The 26,950-nt window shown below is 43.4% G+C and overlaps 1 long non-coding RNA gene across 1 annotated transcript; it reads left to right on the forward strand.

The window, feature by feature from the left end:
• Positions 1-1,359: 1,359 nt before the first annotated feature.
• Positions 1,360-18,241, forward strand: LOC308576131. The gene is made up of 3 exons (XR_014003114.1): positions 1,360-1,461; positions 12,040-12,178; positions 17,964-18,241. It is a non-coding gene; the product is annotated as an uncharacterized lncRNA (long non-coding RNA).
• The last annotated feature ends 8,709 nt before the right edge of the window (positions 18,242-26,950 follow it).

Raw genomic sequence — 26,950 nt, forward strand, 5'->3', positions numbered from 1 at the left:
GGATATGCCTTTATATTATTTTGTATGCAATTCTGCTGCCATTATTTCAACACTAAATCTCAAGAGAACCCTCAGCATATATATCACCTTTAAAAATCAGTCCCTTTTAATTAAGGAATTGGCAGAGGGCGGGGTGAGAGAGAATGAAATGAAACATATTACGAGAAATGTTGATATGTTGCTACACATGTGAAGAACGTCAGAAGCGCCCTGCAGGGTTAGGTCCTATTGGAAGCTCTATGGGACCTATAGGAAGCCCACAAGCATGGCCTGTGTGTAGCAGCAACTTACCACTTGTAAGGTAAAGGGTAAAGGGGACCCCTGACCATTAGGTCCAGTCATGACCAACTCTGGGGTTGCAGCGCTCATCTCGCTTTACTAGCCAAGGGAGCCGGCGAACAGCTTCCGGGTCATGTGGCCAGTGTGACTAAGCGGCTTCTGGTGAACCAGAGCAGTGCACGGAAACACTGTTTACCTTCCCGCCAGGGCGGTACCTATTTATCTACTTGTACTTTAGTGTGCTTTCAAACTGCTAGGTTGGCAGGAGCTGGGACCGAGCAACGGGAGCTCACCCCGTCGTGGGGATTCGAACCACCGACATTCTGATCGGTAAGTCCTAGGCTCTGTGGTTTAACCCACAGCACCACCTGTGTCCCGTCCCCTCTTGTAGTTCCCTGCAATTGGTATTCAGAGACATGCTGCATCCAACAGTGGAGGGAACACATAGCCATAATATTAAAACAGGATCAGAGAGAAACCATTGTTTCAAGGCCTTTTCTGATGACACATCCATGTTCAGGGCTTGTGCAAAGCATGACCCCACTTGAGGCCTGCAGCTCTTCCACTCACCTCATCTCTCTCTATTCAATAAAACACAGCTACAACTCACAAAACTGTGTTTGTTTGTTTTTAAAGTTATATATAAGATAATTATCAAGGGGGGAAGGGGAAACAGAACATCTAATTTTAAAATAAACTTAGATAACCAAGTATTTGCATGGTGGTAGTGCTCCTGTCCTTGGATCAGGCCACGACCCACTAGTTTCATCAGTTTCATCAGTGTTCTCTAGAAGCTGTATAATGAAGGCGCCAATCACAACTCTGTGGGGAGGGAATTCCACAACTTAGGGGTCCCCTTTCCCAGGCTGCCACCCCACTGGGCAGAGGAGCTAGCACGTTGCTATGTTATTAGAGCCATGGTCTTTATGCCATGCTGTAGGTAGGAGAAGATAGGGTTGGGTGGAGTTCTGAAGTACATCCCAAGGCAAAGTCATGGTGATCTCAGTCCTGCTGCCAAGACTGCGATAAATGCATCAATTAGTCATTTTCTGTTCCACTTTGTCATTCATATTTATCAGGCTATGCCAGAGAGTCAAGGACGATACAATCCCTCAGAGAAAGTCGCTTGTTGTATCAAAGCAGGAACACCAATGTCTTGTTCATCTTGCTAAGCAAGGCCAGGTATGTTTTTGTAACCTTCGGTGTTGGGGGCACTTTTTGTGGGGTTGTGTTTGTGTGCGCAGCCAGCTGCTGTGTTCCTTGGCAGAGACAAGCCTGTCTTCGAGATGAAGAAAGCTATTTCCATCTTTTAATAAGTCATTCCAAGTTTCCTGTGATGTTATAAATAAGTGGGGCGAGTGGTCAGCCTTATTTGGCTTAATTTGATATGGCAAGAGTTGGAGAGTGGAGGGTAAAAATAATAATAATAAGGAGTCTCAATCTCTGGAGCTGGAATCAGACCAAGATTCTTTTTCCTTTCTCCCTTTCCAAATGTGATAAAGGTTTATCGCAAACTCTGCCTATCATTGCAACTGATATGGTGCTTGGCCTTCGTGTCTATATTTGTTCAAGGGTTCTGCTCATGGTCAGACCCCTGCATGCTTGGTGCATGAGGTCACCCTGAGCTGGGCTTGCTTTGGGGAGCTGGCAGCTAGGCTGACAAATGTTGCCTAAAGTGCTTGTCCTTCAGGATAAATGAAAGTGCTTGTGAAACGAGGCCAATTAACTGGAAGTGGAGATGCACCCTGCAAGTTTGTAATGTATTAAGGGCACTAATGCCATATTTAATATTCCTTTCAGCATCTTGTAGAGGGCAGGTTAGGAGCAAGGGGCAGCATCCTTCAGAGCAGTTGTTCTAAAGCTTTGCTGTGCCAAGAACAAGTCTAAAAAAACCGGTGGCACACAGAAGAATTTCCCTTGTGTGTTAATAGAGAACACAAGAAGAGCCCAGCTGTATCAGACCAAAGGTCTATCTAATCTAGTTTCCTGTCCCCCACACTGGCCAGTTAGAGGCCTATGGGAAGCTTGCAGACTCGACATGAGTGCAATTCTGGGGCATCTAGACCAGTGCAGAATACACCAGATGCTGGCTGTTAGCCAAGATCCCAGGCAGAGGAATTTGCCATCTCTGCTAGCCATATGCTTTGTAATTGGGGACCATTGGTGTTGTTTAGGCTCATTAATTTGGGAGGGACCTCCTTTAGTGCAGCCACTTAATAGGAAAGCAATGAGGGGAGAAGGGACCTTCTAATGTTGTGAGGTGACTAGATGATAGCAGGAATCTCTCTTTCATATCTGGGTACTGTATGCTTCCCAGCTAATCTTCTGGACAAGAACTATCCTATCCTAAATCATGAAAATATAGAATAATTAGAAATGGGTCATGTTTTTTTTAAAAGCAAACATTTGTAATTAGTTAGCTAAAATAAAATGTTTGTCTGAATTACCTCTGCTCACTGTCTCTGGATTCATTGGATGAAGTGGAGAGGAAAAAAACCAGACAAATAATTTTTTTGGTTATAGGTATGGATTTGTTGGGAAAAGTAAGCTACCTTATTTGTAAGAAGCAGGGTGGAAACAGAGGGAAATGTACCGAACAGGATCTTCTCCCTTCCTTTTCCTAGCCTTCCTTGAGGAGGAGGATAATGTAAAAATCCATAAAACCTATAAGTAAATGGGGAAAGCCCCCACCAAACTGCCAATACTGCTTCAAAAATTTATCCCTGCATTACTCTTGAGAATTAAAAGTTCTCCCAAATAAAAATGCCTTGAGATACGTTTCTGTTTCTGTTTTGTTGACTTGTAATGTAGAAAAAAATAGTAACCCCGAATAGTTCCTCTCTGTTAGGTATGCATTGGATTCAAATGAATCCTGAGCAACATGCCTCAGTTGTATCTGGGGTTTGCAAAAGTTAAAGTGGGATGTTTATGAGGTGGACACAAGTCGAAGCAGGATCCCCTGAAGCACTTCATGGTATCTCAGCAATCCAGACATAAAAAGACTTATTGGCAAGCTTCTGCCGAAAGCAAAAAGAATCTATCTCATCTTCCTTGATGGAATGAAGGGGGAAGGGAGAGCAAGCACTACAGTGGATAGAGAGTATGGAGAAAATTCTCTTTTGTGACTGACAGGACTACCTGGTAATCAAAGGGGGTGGTTTTACAAGCACTGTCCAGTCCTTTGCTAGGGGGTGGGAGGAGTAGCTTTCCTAGAGTGAAACTTATGTCTTGAAGCTTAAGGAAGGTGTCAGGAAGGAAATGCTGGGATGGAGAAATCCTTCACAGTAGACTGTTCTAACTTGTAACCAGAGAGAATAAGTTTACTTTGGAGACCAAAGCCCTTTTGTCCTTCCCACACCAAAACCATCTTCTAAAGTTCCTAGTCCATGGACCTATTTGACCATACTTTGGCAGGTTTCTTACCCAAGGACATCTCTTCCATTTTTGCAATTTCCAAAGCAATTGCCCTCCAAACCCACAGGGGATAGCAAGTAATTCCTTTTTATGCACCCGCAAACTGTAATAGCTGCCTGTATAAGAAAACCACTACAAACATTCTTCTGAAATATGACAGGATTCATGCCCTCCAAAGGAGTAACCATTCCTGCAAATTTCATTTGATTTTGTCAAATAATAATTTTTAAAAGGCTATATGTTGTTCAGGGTCGGAGTCATATTTTAGGGGTCTCCAGCACAAAAGTCCCTAGATTCACTCAGGAGGGACTGCTATGTTCGAAAATTCCATTCCCTTTTGTCAAAAGCAACAACATAGCTATATTTTTAAAATCTCCCAATAGTTAATAAGGGTGCGGAGAACAAAGCAGACTTAAGGCTCTCCCTGCTCCAACTTGATCGGAGCCAAATCAGACTGTTTTAAGAAGTGGCAAACTGGAGTCTAAACTGAATCTTGTGGTCAGTACACACTGTTCTCGGCAAGCCCCACTTCAGACAATTTCTAAGCTGCATATTTTCTTGTTAGCCAAAGTGATGCCCTGAAGGCAACCACATTCTGAACCGAAAAAAGCAAGGTCTTTTTCTTTAGAATGTCTCAGGTTATATTTTCAGATCAAAATCATTTGCAAAATACAATCCAGATGTATTGCTATAGATATTTCATAGTTACTGCAGAAAGGTATATCAGTGTTGCACACACAAGAAATTAGCTTGCTTGATGAGTCATAATATTAAATAATTTCCTTTTAAAAATATAAAACTAAAACCTCATCTGATTTCATTACATTCTGTGATGTTATTTCCAAGGTGATAATGTAATCAAGATTGGTCAGAGTGCTCTTCCTCACTGACTCTGCAGTCTTAAGAATATGATTATGCTGGGATGTTGTTTCTTAACAAAGCTCCTCTTTGATTTCAGGATGCTGGTTTTATAATGCTGGCAAGAATTGAATCAAGATGAGCTTAGTTTAATTATGAAAGGTATGTCTGTTGGTTGCCTACTAAAAACAAGCTTACCAGAAAAAGTATTAAACTGAATGAATGTCAAGTCTAGAAAAAGTAGTAACATTTAGGCTTTCTATACTATTGGCTTTACAGTGGTACCTCGGGTTAAGAACTTAATTCGTTCTGGAGGTGAGGTCCGATCTTAACCTGAAGCTGTTCTTAACCTGAGGTACCACTTTAGCTAATGAGGCCTCCCAATGCCGCCGCGCCACCACGGCACAACTTTTGTTCTCATCCTGAAGCAAAGTTCTTAACCCGAGGTACTATTTCTGGGTTAGCGGAGTCTGTAACCTGAAGCGTCTGTAACCCGAGGTGCCACTGTATTTGAAATGCTTCATATGCTTTGCTAAGGATGAACAAATTTTGACTTAGGGCAGGAAAATGGAAACTGTGGACTCCAGACATTATTGGACAATACCACCCTGACTATTGGGCACACTGACTGGGGCTGATGGGATTTGGGCATCTAAATGCATCTAAAGGGGATTTCACTGCTTTAGGGAAAGCCTGGTGACTACATAAGAATGAGAGCTACCTCCTTAAGTTTCCAGCAGCAACTATGCCCAATGCTAACCAACGACTAAATTTCATTTGATTTCAAAAAAGTGAAACCTCTCATGGGCACCAACAAGGCAGGGGGGGGATACCATTGAAATCCACTGGATTTTATTCTAAGGAAGCGAGTTTGGGATTTGGGTGGAAGAATCAAGTTTGCATTACTGTCCAACTCTCAACCTGAGAGAGACATTAAAAAACAGCAAGTCAATATTTGAAAAATCAACAATGTAGAACAGCTAAAGGTCTTTTCTGGAAAGCCGAAAGTCAAAAGTACAAGATGATTAATGATGATGGCCTCTATTGATCCTATTAGCAAACAAATTCACAAACAAGTGTTCGTTGTACCAGGGAGGTAAAATTCCTATTGCACTCAGGAACCCAGCATCCACTAATTTATTACATGTGAAGCAAGGTCACTGAATGCTTTCCCCACGATCAATGATATTAGAAAATGCATTAATCCTTGGACATGAATCAGTGGCATGGCCCTTGGGAGAATTCACAGGATCCAAAATGACTTTCATTGTGCGTTGGAAATGAAGCATTTATTTCTTAGCCTCCTGGATGCAATGTACACTTTGAGTTAGCCAAGTATAATCTGTGACTTCTTAGTGATCATCTCTCTGCACTTCAGTCCCCTTGGAAAAGTTTTGATTCTTGGTAACGTATAGCACATTACAGCTAAATTTAAGTATGCCAGAGAAATTTTTGGACACCAACAGAAGAGTAATAAGGTAAGGTAAAAAGGTAAATGACCCCTGGACAGTTAAGTCCAGTCAAATGCAATTATGTAGGAAAAACTCATAACTATCAAATCACGTTGACTCAACACAAAAGGCTTAAAAGGAGAACGTAACTGATGGGTACCAAGTGTGGATGTAAAGAGATGTTTCTTAGCATCTGTGCTCATATTCATTCCACTATTAAGTTACTCAAGATACAGAAAAAGCACACAAGGAAGACTAATAATGGGAGTTGATTTTTAATTACGGTAGGGCTGAATATTCCATTATTTCAATATTCACTTGAAAGAAGCACATTCAACATAGCTCATTGAACACCAAGAACTCACCTTTTTGAGCATTTGCTTTGCTTTGATTCCATTTATTGCTTTGTTGTTCCCATTACTGCTTTTTCTGAGAGCTGTTTTCCTCCATGTTTGCCTTTCCTCATCAAAAGGTGATCACAGTGCCATTCAATACAATCAGTTGTTGCAAACTTACATGATTTTTGTTCCTAGTAATGTTCCAATGATGGCACCATCTCAGCCTTACATGCACAGAGATGTGTGTTTGTGTGCATATGTTCCTCAACCCCATGCACAAATTTATATCATGCCCCTTCTCACACGCCTTTTTTCTGATTTCTATACCTCCCTAGTTATCGCTTTCTGCATCTTCCCTAGCACTAAAATATCCCCTTTGAGCTGTGATGAAATATATACAGGTATTCTAACTGTGGTGGCACCATAGATTTGTACAAAAGCGTTATGATATTGGCAATGTTGTTTCAGTTCCCTTCCCTAATGATCACTAACATGGAGTCCTCTCTTTTTACTGCTTCTGCACACTGGGTCAATTTTCTCATTGAACTATGCACCATGTCTTCAAAATAACTTTCCTAGTAAGCTGCTGTCAGTTCAGATTCCATCAGCATATATCTGAAGTTAAAACTTCACACCTATATGTATATTGAACCACATATGCCATTTTAATACCCAATCACACAGTTCTGAGAACTGCCCACACAACCTTGTTTGTTTTGCTTTACCATCCTGAATGAATGTCACCAGTAAACTTGGTCAAATCATTTCTCACCTCTATGTCACCTATTACGGTAACCAGTCCAACAACACTGGTCTTTGGCTGAACATCTTACCTCTCTCCACTAATTCTTCTTCTCTGCTTCTTGTTCTTCAAGCATTTATTGATCTGTAAGAGAACCTGTACTCTTATCCCATGCATAATAAGTTTACTCAGTCTCTGCTGAGGAACTGTATCAAAAGATGATGATGATGATGATGATGATGATGATGATGATGATGGAAGATTGCACTTAAGTGTATCATGCAAGCTGGCTTCTCTGGACCCATGTGAGTTTAAATATTTAGAAATGCTTTTTTTAAAATTCACATGTCCATAGAGGAGCCAGACATTTTTGTTTTCTTATACCAGGGATGGCTGACCAACATGTATTCTTGGGAGCTACTCTAGTCTCCAGGCAGGCAGTGGTTCAGAGGCTGGGAGTATATTTTTCAGCAGAAACTGCCTCTTTCATGGCAGTTCAGGCTTTGTGATAAAGTTGCTCCAATCTAGCAATAAGGGAATAATGATTATGGAAGACTTGCAGTCAAGCATAACTGGAGCATTATATATAAAATCCAAGAGAGAGATGTGTGTGATTAAATTACTTATACTGTAAACTACCCTATGATCTTCAGATGAAGAATGGTATATCAATCAATCAATCAATCAATCAATCATCATAATTAAAGCAGGAAATACCATTATATTTTTTATTTTGGGGCCCCATCCAAACTATAAATTTAAATTGGGACATTCTGGGATCAAATCAGAAACTGGTACAGCTTCTCTAAATCAGGGATGTCCGTGGAAAATAGGGACACTTAGAGGGTCTGGAATGTATAGTGTGAATGGGGCTGTTATGAATTAAACTTTAGTTAAATGTTTCACCAGATCTGATTAGAATTTAGTAAGGCTGCCTAATAATTGGGGGGGGGAGCACTCCAGCTATAGACTATTAGTTGCCTTTCTTGCTTAAAGGAAATGTGGAAGAAAACTAGCCCCCCCCCCCGAATATAAATTCTGCCATTATTCTAGCTAACAGGCTTTGATCATCAGATATGCCATATAGCACAGATCATAAACAGCAACTAGGTACTGAAGGTATCTCTAGCGGTCTTTCCCCAAATAAAAATGGTATTTCATTATGTTATTATTATTTATTAAATGTGTATACAGTGGTACCTCGGGTTAAGTACTTAATTTGTTCCAGAGGTCCATTCTTAACCTGAAACTGTTCTTAACCTGAAGCACCACTTTAGCTAATGGGGCCTCCTGCTGCCGCCGTGCCACCGGAACACGATTTCTGTTCTCATCCTGAAGCAAAGTTCTTAACCCAAGGTAATATTTCTGGGTTAGTGGAGTCTGTAACCTGAAGCGTCTGTAACCTGAAGCGTATTTAACCCGAGGTACCACTGTACTGCCCTTCATCTGAAGATCACAGAGCAGTTCACAGCTATATGTTGGATATGCCTGCTTCTTGGCAACTATCAAAATAAATGATTTTATTAACCGTGAATAATCTAGGCAGCCTCCTTTAACAACAATGATCTATGTACATTTTGGTGAATACTGGAATAACCAGTGCTATTTTTCTAGAAAAAGAGGTGCCTGATTTCACCATGAACACTTCCCTCATTCTCTTAGAATAGCAATGGCACCCACCTGAGAGGTGCCAGAATGAAAAAAAGCCTTGATAGCTAACATTGATTAAGAGACTTCCCATTTCATAAAAAGAGTTTTGAATATTGACATGTTTAGATTATCTTTTCACCTCAGACGTAGGTGACTCACTACCACATTATCTAATACTTTAATTTTTAAAAAATGAACTTTCAAGGCCTGAATTTTGAGGTTAATCATTCCCAAAGAGCCACTGAGATTAGTTTTAACCCATGTCTAAACTGAACCACTTCAGACAGAAGGTGGTCTCACATGAAATAATTCCCTTCTGTGCAAAAAGGTTACCTGCATGCAGGAAACTATATTATCAAGGAGAAAGATTCCAGCTTCAACCTCCCTGGATGTCCTAGAACCTAGATTTTTATGTGCAGGGAGGTTTTTGCATAGAAGACTCTTCCATTTGCAATATAAAGTGTCCCAACCCAGACACTGGTTTGCCATCCCAGTGAGATCTGGATTAAATTTTGGGGATTTAGTTTCATTGCTCAGATTTTTGTAATATTTTATCTTTATAGTTACAGAGTGGGTGGGATGGAAGCGGGGGAACTTGTTTACAAGCTCTTGGGGTTTTCTATATTGGAAAATTGTTTTTATTATTTTATAGGATGCCAAGTGGCCTTCAGGCATGGATGCCTATAAATGAAATTTATTATTATTATTACTGTTATGATTACCCAATATATTGTGTTAAGCCCCTTGGGTCATAAGTAAAATGTACAATTTTAATGGAAAGGAAATCAATCTTCTACACTGTTGTTGCTAGAGTGGAACAAAAATACACAGGTCTCTCTTTTTTCCATTTTGAATAACAATAATAATGCTTTGAACTTGCATAGTAATTTCCATCTGAGAAACTAAGGCCGCAATCTTATACCCACTTGCCCAGGAGTAAGCTACATTAAAATATTTGGATTTAATTTTAAGTAGACATTTGTAGGTTTTCACTACAAAGGTGCTATAAATTGCAATTGCTGTTTAGTCATGCCACACAGGTCTGAGGTTACTAACAAAGGAAAATAAAAGAAAGGAGAATAAGTCTGCATGGGTCTACCTGAAAGTGTGCTTCCTTGTATATTACATCTTAGGAGTATATGTAAGATGTTACTCTATCCCCAAGAGGCCGGCTGTAGTGAACACATGTATCATGCAAACACAAGCCTTGTTCAAACGTTATTCTAAACAAAGGTATACACTGTCCCTATGAATTTACAAGTGTATGTGTGAAACAGTGTGCCCTTTTTAGAATCATATGAACATAGAATGATAGAATTGTAGAGTTGGAAGGGACCCCAATGATCATCTAGTCCAAGCCCTGCAATGCAGGAATCTCAGCTAAAGCATCCAGGACAGATGGCCATTCAACCTCTGCTTAAAAACCTCCAAGGAAGGAGAGTCCACCACCTCCCGAGGGAGACTGTTCCACAGTCAAGCAGTTCTTACCATGAGGACGTTCTTCCTGGTGTTTAGTCAGAATATCCTTTCTTGTAATTTGAAGCCAACATACGAGCCATGTTAGGGCTAATCAGAAAAGGAACTGAAAATAAATAACAATTTAATAATACAAACCTTTATTGCGATTACATTTGGATTACTGAAAGACCTACATTGGCTCCCAGTACGTTTCCGAGCACAATTCAAAGTGTTGGTGCTTACCTTTAAAGTCCTAAACGGCCTCGGTCCAGTATACCTGAAGGAGCGTCTCCACCTCCATCGTTCTGCCCAGACACTTCTGGTGATTCCCTCACTGCGAGAAGCCAAGTTACAGGGAACCAGGCAGAGGGCCTTCTCGGTAGTGGCACCCCCCTGGGGAACACCCTCCCACCAGATGTCAAAGAGAACAACAACTACCAGACTTTTAGAAGACATCTGAAGGCAGCCCTGTTTAGGGAAGCTTTTAATGTTTGATGCATGACTGTATTTTAATATTTTGTTGGAAGCCGCCCAGAGTTGCTGGGGAAGCCCAGCCAGATGGGCGGGGTATAAATAAATTAGTAGTAGTAGTAGTAGTAGTAGTAGTAGTAGTACTGTATATACCTCACCTGAAAAGGAATATTGTAGAGTTGGAAATGGCTTGGAAAACTACAACCAAAATTATTAAGGGAATGAAGCAATTTACCTATGAGGAAAGATCAAAATATTTGAAACCTCCAGTTGTAGGCAGTATACCTCTGAATACTACTGCTACTAATTTGATTATTTATACCTCACTCATCGGTCTGGGTTTCACCAGAGGCAGGGCTAGCTGCTCCGGCGCCCGGAGCAGGGCACATGCTGTGCACCCGGGGGTGAGCGTCCTGGGGGGGGTGATGTCACCCCCCTCAGGGATGACACCTGGGGCGACCCGCACCTACCACACCCCCTTCCTCCGCCACTGAGTTTTGCCAGCCACTCTGGGCAGCTCCCAGCGGATACAACATGAAACATTAAAAACTAAACAGGGGTGCCTTCAGATGTCTTCTAAAGGTCAGATAATTATTTATTTCCTTGACATCTGAAGGGAGGGTGTTCCACAGGGAGGGTGCCACTACTGAGAAGACCCTCTGCCTGGTTCCCTGTAACTTTGCTTCCCACAGTTAGGGAACTCGCAGATGACCCTAGGAGGAGGACCTCAGTTTCTGGGCTGAGCGATTGGGGTGGAAACGCTCCTACCAGTTGCAGGAATCACAGGTGGGGAAAGTGCTGTTGAACTCAGGGTCTGCTTGTGGGCTTCCATTATGCATCTGGTTGGCCAGAATGTGAAAAGAAAATGCTTGATTAGACGAGCCCTTATGTACTTAGTCCACTCTGCTAGTAAATAACTGGCCAACAAAGAATCAACCAAGAGTGTTTTGTGTCTTCAGACAATCCCCTATTCTCCTCCATTGCTTTTCCTGTCCCTGTCTACATAAGTACTATGGAAAATTTCTGGAACAAGTTTCTTTTTTCCCCTTTTTTGAGAGGCTGTAGTTTTATTAATGGCCTGACTAGAATCTGATCATTTTATTTATTCATATTCACTATTAATTGTGTTGTCTCTGCCGTGACTCTTTACCAAGTTGACATCTATAATGCAAACCGCATGGTGACAGAAGATTTTAAATTTATAACTACAGGCAAGTAAATCCTTTGAATGATTTTCTTTCTGGATAAGAAATATCATGTGGTGTTTTTTTCTGCATCATGACAAGATTCCTGTTTTATCTGCCTTTTATGCAATATAAGCTGTTGATTATATAATCAGCCCATTTGGATTGCCCGTAATTTAATCTGTTTTCAGCAGGTTAAGCAAAAATGATCCTTTAATTGTAATTGATGACTCCAAATGAACTTTCTCATGGTGGGAAAGAAAAGCTGAAGTGCTTCAGATGATAATCAAGTCTTATATTGCAAGCTTGCCTTTCATCCCTCAGGATTGCCAAGTAAGTTACATCTTATTAAACAGAAATATAGCATGAATTATTGGCTAAGTCCAGTGGTAATTACTTACAGTCCTCTGCTCCTTGCTCCCACATTCTGGCATAAGTGGGGACCATCCATTTTTGAGCACATTCTTTGCAAAGACTTTGTGTACAAAATTACCCTCTGGCTTTTTTAAAAGGGGAAGCATTCATAAATAAAGGGGGGGGAGAGATAGAGGGGAGGTTGTTTCATGTCACACTTTCAGTCTTCTTAGTGACCTTATGCCACAATATGGTCAGTTATTACATACAGCTGCTCTGATGGAACAATTTCAATTTATCTCACCAACACAACACACACACAGAGAGAAAGAGAGAGATTAAGCTTTTATATGAACAGATTTGGAACTATGCTGTAATAGACCATCTAACAAATCACATCAGGGGAACTGGGGATTCAATTAAATCTGAATTGTTTTTTGCTATGTGGTGCTCTTTTCTTCCATATGCTGACATTTAAATGAAAGCCACTCTACCTTGAAAATGCAGAAATCTATTATTATTATTATTATTATTATTATTATTATTATTATTATTATTATTATTGTGATTTTTCTGGGGGGACGCAGGGGTGGGTACACATACCCCTAAACATTTTGTGAACCTAACGGGAGAAGAAACTTTTTTTTAAAAAAATAAATAATAGTTTCTTCTCTAGCACAGTGAATCGTCAGTTCCGTTCTACCCCAATGGCGACCTCATTTTCTGTCACTGTTTTTCCTGAGTCTCATAAAGAAGCGAGTGTTTAATGTGTGAAGCAGTATTTTTCCCGGATTTGAACTATAAAATGGCGATTTTTATTGAGCCAAATGAGAGTACCCCTAAACTTTTTTTTTTTTTGAAAAGCACAGATTGTTGTTGTTGTTGTTGCTGTTGTTATTATTACTATTATGCCTTTAAAAGGATTTATATTTAACTCTCTTTCATTGTAATGGATTTTTTGTGTGCTGAGATACCGAGGAGGGCTGTATATTTTTTATTCTTGCTTCACGGTTTTAAAATGTCCTTAATACTTTATTTTTAAAATAAAATTTAAACCCCCAATTATTTCCCAAGATTCTATGAATTTGAGAAGTGTTTGCTGGATCAAGCCAATGGCTCTAGTATCCTGTTCTCACACTGGTCATCAAGATCCTCGTGGGAAACCTGCCAGCAGAACCTAATTCTGTAAAGCACAATCCCAATTTTTGGATTTTTGTTTTTTGTTTTAAACCCCACTTCCATATAGCGTGTTCTCCAATAAATGAGAGCACGTGTTGCAGTGTGGGCCACCAGGCCAGGCCTCTTGTTGCCAGGCAGGTTAATAGTTGTTGCCTGGCATCATGATTGGGTAACCGGGTTGCTCGGGCAAATTGTATGTTGCAAATTGGGTGGGTGGGACCATAGTCTTTAAATATTGGTGCACTCTGGTTTCTCTTGCTCTTTGCAGAGTGCATTGGATCACCCGCCCGCCCGCCCGCCCTCTTTCCGGTTGACCTTGGTTTGCTTGTCATGGGGTCGTCTGCTTTGGAGCAGGGGCCTAGTAGGAATTTTGCCATTTGGTGATTGGCTGTGCCATTTGGTTTTTGCCTACTACTCAGCAATTCGTCACAACTTGTAAGGTTGTGGTTAGGCATTGGTTATAATATGCTGGTGGTGGAGGGGTCAGGCTGGGCCTGCCCCTCCTATTGCGCTGAAGGGAATTCCGTTAAAGGAATCCTGGGGCTTGCCATGATTTCGTCCAATCCCTGTTATGGATTGTTTGGTTGGGCTTGGGGAATTATTATTTTTTTTATTTTGATGTTTTTGTAATTTTTACATTTTTTTGCTTGTATTGTTTTATTGGTTTTGTTTGTTTGTTTAAGGTGTTATTTTGTTTTTAGGGGGAGGGTTCAGGGCTGCCGGGGAGTGGGCCCCAGCCCACAAAATGGCTGGGGCATGTTCCACAGGGGGGGATGCACTGGGACAACCGATCTCAGTGATCACGGGTAGGAGGAGGAGTTACGCTAAGACCAGACCATGTCATTACAGAGGAGGCAGGTTTAGTCGTTGTCTGAGGACTATCCCTGCCTCCGGGTCTGGTCCTGTCCGGATGGATACTAGAATCAGCAAGGGATACCCACGTGACCTGAAGGTGCTGCTGTGCAATGCCAGGTCAATGATTCGTAAGACCACTGCCATCCATGACTTGATCATGGATGGAGGATTTGACCTGGCATGTGTAACAGAGACTTGGTTGGATGAAGCAGATGGGCCTGTCCTTGCCGCTGCTTGTCCACCAGGTTTCTCTTACGCACAGCAACCCAGGTCACGTGGGCGGGGAGGGGGGGTTGCAGTGATTTTTAGGAAGTCATTAGTTTGCACCAGGCGTCCTATTGGGAAGACCCAGTTTTCTGAGTGCATGTTCTGGAAGTTGGGCAATAGGGGCAGTACAGGATTCCTTTTGGTGTACCGACCTCCCCACTGCACCAAGGATTCCCTGCCCGAGCTGCTTCAGGTCGTGGCGGATGTTCTCCTGGAGACACCTAGCCTGGTCGTCCTAGGGGATTTTAACATCCATGCCGACACGACCTTACGAGGGGCCGCTCGGGACTTCGTGGAAAGCATGGCCTCCATGGGGCTGTCCCTGAATAAGTCTGGCCCAACCCATAGCCGTGGACATGCCTTGGACCTGGTGTTTACCTCTATGGATGTTGGTGATCTGACACTAAGTAAAAGCGAAATGAAAGAAGTGCCATGGTCAGATCACTTCCTGGTGCAACTGGACTTCTCTGCGACCCATCCCCTCTGCAGGGAGGTGGGACCAATTCGGATGGTCCGCCCCCGCCACTTAATGGATCCAAATGGTTTCCAGAGAGTGGTAGGGAATGCTTTATCCCATGTTGATGGCCTTTCAGCCGATTCCCTGGTGGCCCGCTGGAATGTGGAGTTAACCAGGGCTATTGACTGTTTGGCTCCGAAGCGCCCTCTCCGATTGCATGGAGCCCGGACAGCCCCGTGGTTTTCCACGGATCTGAGGGCAATGAAACAATCGTTGAGACGGCTAGAGTGCCGGTGGCGGATAACTCATTCCGAATCTGACCGGACACAGGTTAGAGCTCAACGTCGAGCCTACCAAGTGGCGATAGCGACGGCGAAGAAGAATTTCTTCACCGCCTCTATTGCATCTGCAGAAAACAGCAGCAGGAGACTTTTTCAGGTGGTTCACAATTTAGCGGAACCACCTGCAACATCGGGGCCCAGTACGGGCCACATGTTCTCCTGCAATGATTTTGCAAAGTTTTTTGCAGATAAAATCGCCCAGATTCGGGAAGAAGTAGACTCCACCGTGGGAGCAGGGCCGGGGCGGGAGAGTGCTAGAGTTCTGTCTAGTCAAGTTGAGTGGGATCAATTTCAATCTGTTACCTCCGAGGATGTGGACAGGCTGCTTGGACGAGTGAAACCAACCACCTGTCTCCTGGATCCTTGCCCATCCTGGCTTATAAAAGCTAGCCGGGAAGGACTGGGCGATGGGCTTCGTGGGGTGGTGAATGCTTCCCTCCGTGAGGGAGCCTTCCCAGACCCGCTGAAAGAGGCGGTTATTAAACCGCTTCTTAAAAAAGCATCTTTAGATGCAGCCACGATGGCCAACTATCGCCCAGTCTCAAATCTTCCATTCCTGGGCAAGGTGATTGAGCGAGTGGTTGCTGAACAACTCCAGGCACGCCTGGAAGAAGCGGACCATTTGGATCCCTTCCAGTCGGGATTCAGGCCTCATCATGGGACTGAAACTGCCTTGGTCGCACTGGTTGATGATCTCCGGCGGGCTAGGGACAAAGGTGAGAGCTGTTTCCTAGTTCTGCTGGATCTCTCAGCGGCGTTTGATACCATCGACCATAGCATCCTTCTGGACCGTCTTGAGGGGCTGGGAGCTGGGGGCACTGTTATACAGTGGTTCCGCTCCTTCCTCCTGGGCCGTGTTCAGAAAGTGGTGGTGGGGGATGAGTGTTCAGACCCTTGGGCCCTCACTTGTGGGGTGCCTCAGGGTTCTGTCCTCTCCCCCATGCTTTTTAACATCTATATGAAGCCGCTGGGAGAGATCATCAGGAGGTTTGGGCTGGGTGTTCATCAGTATGCGGATGACACCCAGCTCTACCTCTCTTTTAAATCAGAACCAGTGAAGGCGGTGAAGGTCCTGTGTGAGTGTCTGGAGGCGGTTGGAGGATGGATGGCGGCTAACAGATTGAGGTTGAATCCTGACAAGACAGAAGTACTGTTTTTGGGGGACAGGAGGCGGGCGGGTGTGGAGGATTCCCTGGTCCTGAATGGGGTAACTGTGCCCCTGAAGGACCAGGTGCGCAGCCTGGGAGTCATTTTGGACTCACAGCTGTCCATGGAGGCACAGGTCAAATCTGTGTCCAGGGCAGCTGTTTACCAGCTCCATCTGGTACGTAGGCTGAGACCCTATCTGCCTGCGGACTGTCTCGCCAGAGTGGTGCATGCTCTGGTTATCTCCCGCTTGGACTACTGCAATGCGCTCTACGTGGGGCTACCTTTGAAGGTGACGCGGAAACTACAACTAATCCAGAATGCGGCAGCTAGACTGGTGACTGGGAGCGGCCGCCGAGACCATATAACACCGGTCTTGAAAGACCTGCATTGGCTCCCAGTACGTTTCCGAGCACAATTCAAAGTGTTGGTGCTGACCTTTAAAGCCCTAAACGGCCTCGGTCCAGTATACCTGAAGGAGCGTCTCCACCCCCATCAGTCTGCCCGGACGCTGAGGTCCAGCGCCGAGGGCCTTCTGGCCGTTCCCTCATTGCGAGAAGCAAAGCTACAGGGAACCAGGCAGAGGGCCTTCTCGGTAGTGGCGCCCGCCCTGTGGAACGCCCTTCCAGCAGATGTCAAAGCGATAAACAACTACTTGACATTCAGGAGACATCTTAAGGCAGCCCTGTTCAGGGAAGTTTTTAACGTGTGATATTTTACTGTATTTTTGGTTTTTATGGAAGCCGCCCAGAGTGGCTGGGGAGGCCCAGCCAGATGGGCGGGGTATAAATAATAAATTATTATTATTATTATTATTATTATTATTATTATTATGGGACCAGGGCTGCCCAATCCCTGTTATGGGAATCCTTGTTATAGGACCGGGCAGGCAAGCTTTCGGGGAGCTGCTGGGGTGAGCGGCGTAGGTCCGACGCTTAGCTCAAATAACCCCCAAGTTTGACTTTCTCTTCTACTGGCTACCGATCGGACCTCGGGATGTCAGTTCTGTCCCAGGCGGGGGGACAGATAGTCATAACCAATGTCTAAACAACCACTCACTGATTTTGTATTTTAATAAAGTTGTGGCCAAAATAGTGCCCAAAAACCAAAACTAAAATTACATGTTATGTGTGAAGTTATTTGAGGGGTGGCCTGGGGACCTACACACGCAACCACTTATACACAATGGTATATTTAACCAGGTTCCTTTACTAGCAGAAGCCAGCACAAGTCCCACCAGCACAGTGGAACCCTCCCCCTTTCCTCACCCCATGCACCCTGCACCCCCACAAAGTCTGCTCAGTAGGGTCAGGAGAACCCCACAAACAGCACATAGGCTGGAGGGGAAATTGTTCCACCTTTCAGGCAGAAGTAATTATGCTGATGGAATTATCTCCTGCATGTGCCTTTGAGCTCCATCCAGAACATATATATTTGACTCTATAGCTTTAATAACCTGTGCCTGAGCTTGCTTTCCCCTCCTCCCTTCCATTCATTTTTCTTTATGTGTTTCACCTAGAATTGTAGATTCATAGAACTGTAGAGTTGGGAGGAACCCAAGGGTCATCTAGTCTAACCCGCTCCAATGCAGGAATCTCAGCTAAAGCATCCATGACAGATGGCCATCCAACCTCTGCTTAAAAACCTCCAAGGAAGGAGAGTCCACAACCTCCCAAGGGAGTCTGTTCCACTCTCGAACAGCTCTTCCTGTCAGAAAGTTTTTTTTCCAAATGCTTAGTCGGAATCTCCTTTCTTGCAACTTGAAGCCATTGCCTTGAGTCCTGCTCCCAAGAGCAGGAGAAAACAAGCATGTTCCCTCCTCCATGTGACAGCCCTTAAGATAGTTGAAGATGGCTATCATATTGCACCCGCCCTGTGGAACGCCCTCCCATCAGATGTCAAGGAAATAAACAACTATCTAACTTTTAGAAGACATCTGAAGGCATCCCTGTTTAGGGAAGTTTTTAATGATTGATGTTTTATTGTATTTTTAATATTTTGTTGGAAACCGCCCAGAGTGGCTGGGGAAACCCAGCCAGATGGGCAGGGTATGTATGCATGCATGCATGTATGTATGTATAAATAAATAGATAAATCATCATCATCTCCTCTCAGTCTCCTGTTTTCCAGACTAAGCATACCTTTTCTTACATTGTGAGCTCAGGGGGACAGGGACTACCTTAAGTAAGTCAACATGGTTACCTTTTTGACAAATAATCTAAACAAACAAACAAATTGAGTGGAATCTTAAAGGTTGCCAGCCATGTCCTCTACATGTCGACTCAGAAGACACCTCTGCTGAGTTCAGTAAGACTTACACCCAGGTAAGTGACTAAAGAATTACCACTTAAATAGCTAAACAGGAAGGTCAAGATCAATCCTACCTCTCTGATTCCACAGTGCCAGGGGACAGACTAACAGCCCAAGCATGAAGCCTTCTAATTTTATATCACTGGTATTAGTGCCCTCAGGTTGCTAACACAATAAGCTGAGTGGGGCTCTTCCTGACAGCAGTGCCATGCCAGCTCTTTTGGGGTTAATCAAACAATGCAAGGCAGGAAATCACCTTGGCAAGTAGCTTCGAAGATGCACATTCTTCAGGCCAAAGTTCATCTGCTTGAGTCCTCTAATAGATTCCCCCTTTGGCTTTCTGCACACTTTTGTTTTGTTTTAACGGCAGTGCTGTTGGCTTCCTCCTCGCTTTGCTTTCTGTAGATTCCCTTTCGGTGGGCATGATGCAAAAATTGGAAGGCCAAGTGTAACCCCCTACAGACCTCTCTCCGCCTGTCAGTCTAGACTCTAGACGCTAGTGGGAAAAGCTCAGAGGCAGATTAGGCTCAGCAATCCCTTGTTTTCTTCCCCTCCAATTTCCTCTGTTTCTTTCCTCTTCCCTGTTGCCAGCAACTGCTTTAGAAGCCAATCTGAGCAGATTTTGACGAGCATTTTCCCAGTGGACCCTCCTATTCCAAAGCCTCTTTCTTCTCTCTCTCTTTTTTTTTTTTTTTTTTTTTTTGCTCTTTTAGTAATCATGGTAAGCATAAATAGCTTGCATCTTAAGTGTCCCCTCATTCTCAGGGCCATTCTGGGTTGGAATCCAAAGGCCAGTCACCATTAGTTCAAACCCCATGAGCATATCTGTGAAATGTAGACATAGCCCTATACAGCCTAGGACCCTCGTACCTACGGGACCGCCTCTCCTGGTATGTCCCACAGAGGACCTTACGATCTTCAAACAAAAACATCTTGGAGGTCCCGGGCCACAGAGAGGTTAGGCTGGCCTCAACCAGAGCCAGGGCTTTTTCAGCTGTGACTCAGATCTGGTGGAACGCTCTGTCACAAGAGACTAGGGCCCTGTGGGACTTGACATCTTTCCGCAGGGCCTGCAAGACAGAGCTGTTCCACCAGGCCTTTGGCCAGGGCACAGCCTGACCCCCTCCTTTGGCAATCCTCACAGAACTCTAGCCCAATGGTTGCCATTAATCTGATTTGAACTGATTTTATAATGAAATGATTTTAGAATGTTGTATTATTTTACTGTTAGCCGCTCTGAGCCCGGCTTCAGCTGGGGAGGGCGGGATATAAATAAATTATTATTATTATCATTATTATATTTACATTTGCCTCAATGGGCACCATCTCACACTTGCTTACATTCAATTTCATTTGCCATTTTACTGCTCAGTTACTCAGGTTTGGAGAGATCCTTTTGGAGCTCTTCGCAATTCCTTCTTGTTTTTACCACCCTGAATATTTTGATATCATCAGCAAACTTGACCACCTCATTGTTCACCCCTAGTTGTAGATCATTTGTGAGCAAATTGAAAAGCAAAGGTTTCCAGTTCCTCCACTGGAAGAACTTGTCTACTTATTCCCATGTTCTGCTTCCCATTTCTCAATGAATTTGTCAACCAGAGATAAATCACTTGCATAAACAGGTTAAAAAATTAGGGTTCCTAGAAGAGAAGCACAACATGGATTTATGCAGTAGTTGAATTACAGTTGAATTATGTTGTGTTCTATTTTTAAGTAAGAATGGGCTGCTTAATAGATTTAAAAATAGTAGGTGAAAATTATTGGTGTATCATCTCTATTCAATCCACTTGTCACCCAGTGAGTCCAATGCCCTAAGCACTTCAACTTACTGGATTTCTAATAAAAAAATTCCTTCCAGTAGCACCTTAAAGACCAACTAAGTTAGTTCTTGGTATGAGCTTTCGTGTGCATGCACACTTCTTCAGATACACTGAAACAGAAGTTGCCAGATCCTTCTATAGAGAGAGAAGGTGGGGAGGGGTTTTACTCAGAAGGGTGGTGGGAATGGGAGATTGGCAGATAGCTGAGATGAGCCTGTTGACAACTCTTAACGACTGCAATAGGTCTTACAGGAAAAGGCAAGGGGTGAGAAGGTGAAAAATGGCTAAGTCATGTATAATGAGATTTCTAATGCTATTTTGACACTCTCTGTGCTTTGAGTTCAGTGGGGCTTGCTCTGCCAGGTAGGCAGGTGCAGGATTGCAGCCTTAGGGTAGTTTTACTCTGCCTTCTGACTTATAAATGCCCACAGGTTACAAAACAACAATGCTATCTCCTCCCCCCCCCAAAAAAAAAACATACAAAGGATGTCTTCCACCAGGTAAAAATCTCTAGCCATACTACAAGGGTATGTTCTTATCAGATGAGCGTCTGATAATACCAATAATATGTGACAATGCTCTTTCCATGCACATTTGATTATACACATTCAACGTGTGTCCTTTTCCTGTTTCCTCCCAAAGGGAGGAACAGCGAGTACTCCATTCAGATAGGTCCCTGATTAATGTTCACTGCTATGAAAGAGAGCTGGCTTCAGGAGTTGTTTATTGAAATATGTAGCTGAGTCTCAAAGCCAACAACATCCCCCTAGGGTGCCCATTAGGTAGAAGGGCAACGCAGTTGTAAACAATCTGTTTTGTAACGTTGAAGAATATGATAGAAAAGACATCTAAGCGGTATTTGGTAAATATTTCATATTCTTGAACGAATCGCTTGCAGGCAGAAAAAAAATGGTGCAAGGCAATTATTTATATGCACAATTCTTAGAGAGGGAGGGAGAGAGAAAAGAAAAACCCTCCATAAAGTATTGCAGCAACAAATTAATATTAAAAAGTGAGTGGATACAAGCAGGAATAAAAGATAAGGGAACAAGCAAAGCTACAAACACACCCAAAGTGAATAGACAATGGATGAATACTGAATCAAGTTTAATTTGTCTTGGGAACTGCTCCATGTCCTTGTGGGGTCACTGTGATTAAGAGGACCATTGTTAGTAATTCCCCATGCACCAGATGTCTTATCAGTGGAATCTGGTCCATTTGGGCCACATTCACACTATACATCTAAAACAGTAAGATGCCCACTGTAAACATTCATGGCTTCCTGCATAGAACTCCGGGAGGTGTAGTTTCTTAAGAGTTCTAGGGGTTGCTAGGAGAACACTTTTCCCCTCACAGGGCTCACTGGGATTGAGGGTGGTGGCAATGGATTTGGGATCCCATTGCCCTCCCAGTGAAATAATTCAGCTGTTTTACAACTTCCTATGAAAATAGCTCAATTTTCAATGAGCAAATTAACCCTTAGATCCATGCAGCAACATGCAGATAGGCATAGTTAATTTTTAATTTTTAATAATCTTCTGAGAATTGCAGTTCTCCAGGATGACCAAATAGAGAATTGTCGGCGTGTGTTATGAGGGCCAGTAGGAAATCCACTACAAGTGATGCAAACAAGTGTTCCTTAACAGCCCTGACTGAATGACAAGACATCTGTCTTCAGTGCAGAAGGTCTCAGGATTGAATCTCAGAATCTCAAAGAATGGCTGACAAGATTGCCTGTATGAAACCCTGGAGCTCCATAGCCACTCTGTGTAGACAATATTGTGTAGACATAGGTCTGACTCCATATAAGGCAGCTTCCTAGGTCTCTCCACAGCTGTGGAATTCTCTTCCTAGACAAGTACTGTATGTACAGCCTTGTCTATATTCGACATACAGCAGATATTTAAAACATTTCTGTTTAGCTCCGTTGTATTGATTTGTCATGCATGCTGATTGTTAGCTGCTGCTGCTTTTGTTGTAGTTGTTTTTTAATCTGGTTATTTTGATGCATTGTAATTGTATTTAAACTACTCTTTGTGTTCTTTAAATGGTTGCAAGCTGCCTTGGGAGTGAATCTTGCCCTGGAAAATGGGGCAGAACTGTATTCCATCCATAAATATAAATTGCCTCTTTCTGGAGGCTGTGTCCAGTTTGAGAGAACAGAAGCAAGGGATGGATTAGAAAAAGTAGGTTTGTAGTCCCTTCCCCTTTTCTGTCTCAAATTATCATCTCATTGATGGCAGGAGGGGTTGAAAGAGGAGGGTAGTTGAGCAGGGAGGGGGGACTCCACATCTCATAATTTCATCCAATTCATCACACTTGGCTGCAGAGATAGGAGGAAAATTTGAATAAGCTGACATTTAAAAGGGAAGTTACCCCAAGTCACACTTTCTGAAATAATATGTGAACTGGTCATCCTTACACTAAGGTTTTGTTTGCTTGATTTTTTGTGTTTTGTTAAAACAAGTTTTATCTTCATTCCTACTCAAACTTCTGCCATTGTTTAAAAACACAATTCTTCTCTCAGTGTCTCTCCCCCCTTGCTTGATTCAGACTTCTGCCATTGTTTGAGTATGGTGAAAAGGTAGAGACACTGAACGAAAACATGGCTGCTATAAACTTCCCTCTCTTCCATTCCTTAGCTGCTTATATGAGAGAGATAAAAGTTGCAGAGCCCTCAAAGGATGCCTGATCCTCAAAGGATGTGGAGCCTTCTTACACTGTGTTTCACTCCTGATACCATGTGTTGCGTTTAATATAATAATTTAGAAGAGATATTTTATTAATAAGCAACTACCCATATATGTAAAATATCCACCAACTGACGTTAACTTTCTCTGACAGTCTCACTCTTCTAATTCTGCTCATCTTAAAAGATACAGTAACGCAAATGGGGGTGTGCACAAAAGGAGCTGCAGAACAGGAGAAAGGATGAGGCATGGAAATAGGGGGTGGTCTGTGTGCAAGGGAGAGCTGTGAAAAGTAAGGAGGGAGGAGGAAAATGAGAGTGGAGGTGAAAATAGGGATGCAAAAAAGAGAGAGCAGGAAACATGGGAATGGGGTTGAAGATAAAAGCAGGGGAATGAAAGGATCTGAAGAAAAGGAGGGGATGATGGCTTCATAATTGGGCAGAATGTGAAACTGGGGGTTGTGATGTGTGGGAGGAGGAAGATACAGGAAGTTACCATGGGGTGGTTTGTGTACAGGGGGGAGGAGACACAGACATGGGGGTTAATGTGAAAACAGGGGTGCAAAATGGAGCTGCACTTCTGTGTTGCATACACCAGTGTTTCCCAACCAGTGTTCCCAACTAGTGTGCCGTGAGACGTTGGCTGGTGTGCCGTGGGAGGGAGGCGGGCGAGTCGGGTGGCGAGAGGCGGCGGCGGCGAGGATCCGCGTCGAGCCGGGGGCGGCTCCGCGGTGGTGGTGCCGAGCGGCGGGGCAGCGCGTGCAAAAGGGAGGAGCGCAAGACAGCGGAGGAGGAGGAGGCCGGCATGTCCGGGCAGCAGCAGCAACAGCAGCAGCAGCAACTCCCGGCGACGGCTCCTCAAGCCCTGCCGTCGCCCCCTCCTCCGCCCGCTATCGCCGCCACCACCACAACAGCCGCCGCCGCCTCAGTTGCCGCCGTCCCTCAGTCCCTCGCTCTGCTGCCTCCTCCCACCCCCAAAGCTTGGAGGTTCCCCGGCAAGGGGGAGGGAAAAAACTTTCACTTTCGTGCGTCCCTCCCGGTGTGACGCTGCGCGCTGACATCACGGGGCTGTAATGGTGGTGTGCCGCGAGATTTTTTTCATTAAACAGGTGTGCCGTTGCCCAAAAAAGGTTGGGAAACACTGGCATACACACTTCTCATCCCAATCTGGTATCAAGTGTGCTGGGTGCACCTAATTAATCCCCCCCATGTGCATTTACTGCCTTTACTGGATCACTGTGTTTTGAAACTCCACAATTTCAAAGTGAGTATTGCAACACTTTGGCGTTTGACACCCTGGAACAAGATGCGAAGGTACAATATTGCAAAGGTTGCTGACGGTAACACACTTTAATGCCCTTAAAATACATTTTTCAATGGGTATATTTATTGCATGAGAAGCTTCTTTTAAACACTGGATTCAGTTCTAGAAATAAATTCAGCTCTCACATAAATCTGGACAAGTAAATAAATGTGTAAGTAGTCGTATCCAAAGTGAAAACTCTAATTCATGCTGGAATAAGATCCACTCTGGCACAAATATTAGGGAATTAGTTATAATATCCATGACATTAAGTTAAATTAGCCAGAGATGGAATAACACCCATGGGAACCATCAAAATCCTGTATAGCAGGCTATTACATTATGAGCTACAGATCAGAAATGGGGGGATAGAACCAGGGCATTTTAATCTATTATAAAAATAGCTCTTGGCAGAACCATTTACATTTACATTTACTATGGACGTAGAATCATAGAGTTGGAAGGGACCACAAGAGTCATCAAGTCCAACCCCCTGCAATGCATGATCTCAACTAAAGCTTCCATGACAGACAGCCATCCAACCTTGGCTTAAAAACATCCATGGAAGAAAAGTCCACCCCCTCCTGATGGAGACTGTTCCACTGTTGAACAGCTCTTACAGTCAGAAAGTTCTTCCTGATGTTGAATCAGAATCTCTGTTCATTTAACCTGATTCCATTGGTTTGAGTCCTACCCTCCAAAGCAGGAGAAAACAGCCTGCTCTATCCTACATGTGACAGCCCTTAAGATGTTTGAAGATGGCTATCATGTCTCCTCTCAGTCTCTTTTTTCCAAGCTAAACATACCCAGCTCCTTCAACTGTTCTCCATAAGACTTGGTTTCCAGACTTGATCATCTTGGTTGTCCTCCTGTGCACACATTCCAGCTTGTCAAAATGTTTCTGGTGTTGCATGCGAGAGGAAGAACCTATAGCCACCCCATATCCCACAATGTAACTTTGGCACCCAGCCATTTCTGCTGGAGGTGTCTGTCCTTCCCTGTATGTTCATGGATAAAGTAATTCTCTCTGCAGTGAACATGTGGGTGGATAAGCAACGGAGGTTGCACGGAGAGGAAAGCAGAAACAATGTGGTGCCAAGATGGCATGGGAAAGGTAACACATAAGGAACATGCAAACAACCCCCAACCCCGCTGACCTTCTGTGTCCTGACTCCACATCAGATCTTTTCACATTGAGGAGGAAGCTCTGGAGGATGAATCCACTTGGATTCATCATACTTGGATTCATCCACTTGGATTCATAAGGGCCCAGGTGATAAGGCTGAGTTCCAGATTGTAGGAGGTTCAACTGAATGTGCACAGCTTTCTAATTAATTAATTATTGAATTGGTTTACCACCCATATAATTAAGTTGCCTGGGCAGTTTACAGGCCATTAAAAATTGAAAATGCAATGCACAGTTCAAATGATAAGAAGAAGTACAACCAATTATAAATTCAATTAGAAAACAAGCTTTCAGTTTAACTTGTTGTGTTAAGGGCTTTCCATGTTCACTCCAGTTCCAAAATGCTGCAAAATACAGCTCTTATTGTCCATGACCTTAACATATGTGTCACTTAGATCCTGTAGATAGGGTATTGTATTGTCTGTTCACTGGTAGACACATGGTGACTATGCAACTGAGGAGTAGATACTGTGGGATGTAAACACAGGAGCAGTCAATGACAACATTCCTAGAGTGTACATGTTAGAATATGAGGAGGAATGTCTGTCCAGCAAGCAGGTAAACTTCCTGGGGACGGACTTCCTCCTCATGTGACCAGAGGTGGGTGTGGCCTCACCTGTGCAGGTAATGACAAAAGCACAGGGCAGGCAGCCACTCCCTCTCTCTGCCATTTTCCTTCGATGAAGAAACATCTAAGGATGCCCTCTTGGCTCTCAGCCAAGGGAGGAGATAAGGACTATCTTGCTACAAGATAGATTCTAAGCGTATGTAACCTTTTTTAAGCTGTCTGCCTTTGGGATCATATTGTGAACAGAATGTGAGTAAACTCTTTTATACTTTTATAAAGACTGTGTCGTGTCTTGTATTTTAAGAGGGAACAAAGGGGAAATTACCAGAGTAATTATTATAGAGGTTCTAGCGAACCTGTGCAGATGTTACCGTTGCAAACTTAAAGGGGAATGTCATAAACTCTGCTGATATTTTGGGAACTTGTTAGCACAAGTTGGATAAGGATATAATTAGTCAATATATCCTCTCCTGCACCCCAGAACATTCCCACAGATACTAGGGCAGTGGGTTAGATTTCAATGCCTACCCCTGCCCTGTCCCAATGTGTAGGCACCATGCTTTCAGAAAACACCTGTATATTGTGTATATATGTACCTGTATATATGCATAAACACCTTTATTCAGA

The sequence above is a fragment of the Podarcis bocagei genome (genome assembly GCF_964188305.1).
Source record: "Podarcis bocagei genome assembly, chromosome: 1".
Classification (NCBI taxonomy): Eukaryota; Metazoa; Chordata; class Lepidosauria; order Squamata; family Lacertidae; genus Podarcis; species Podarcis bocagei.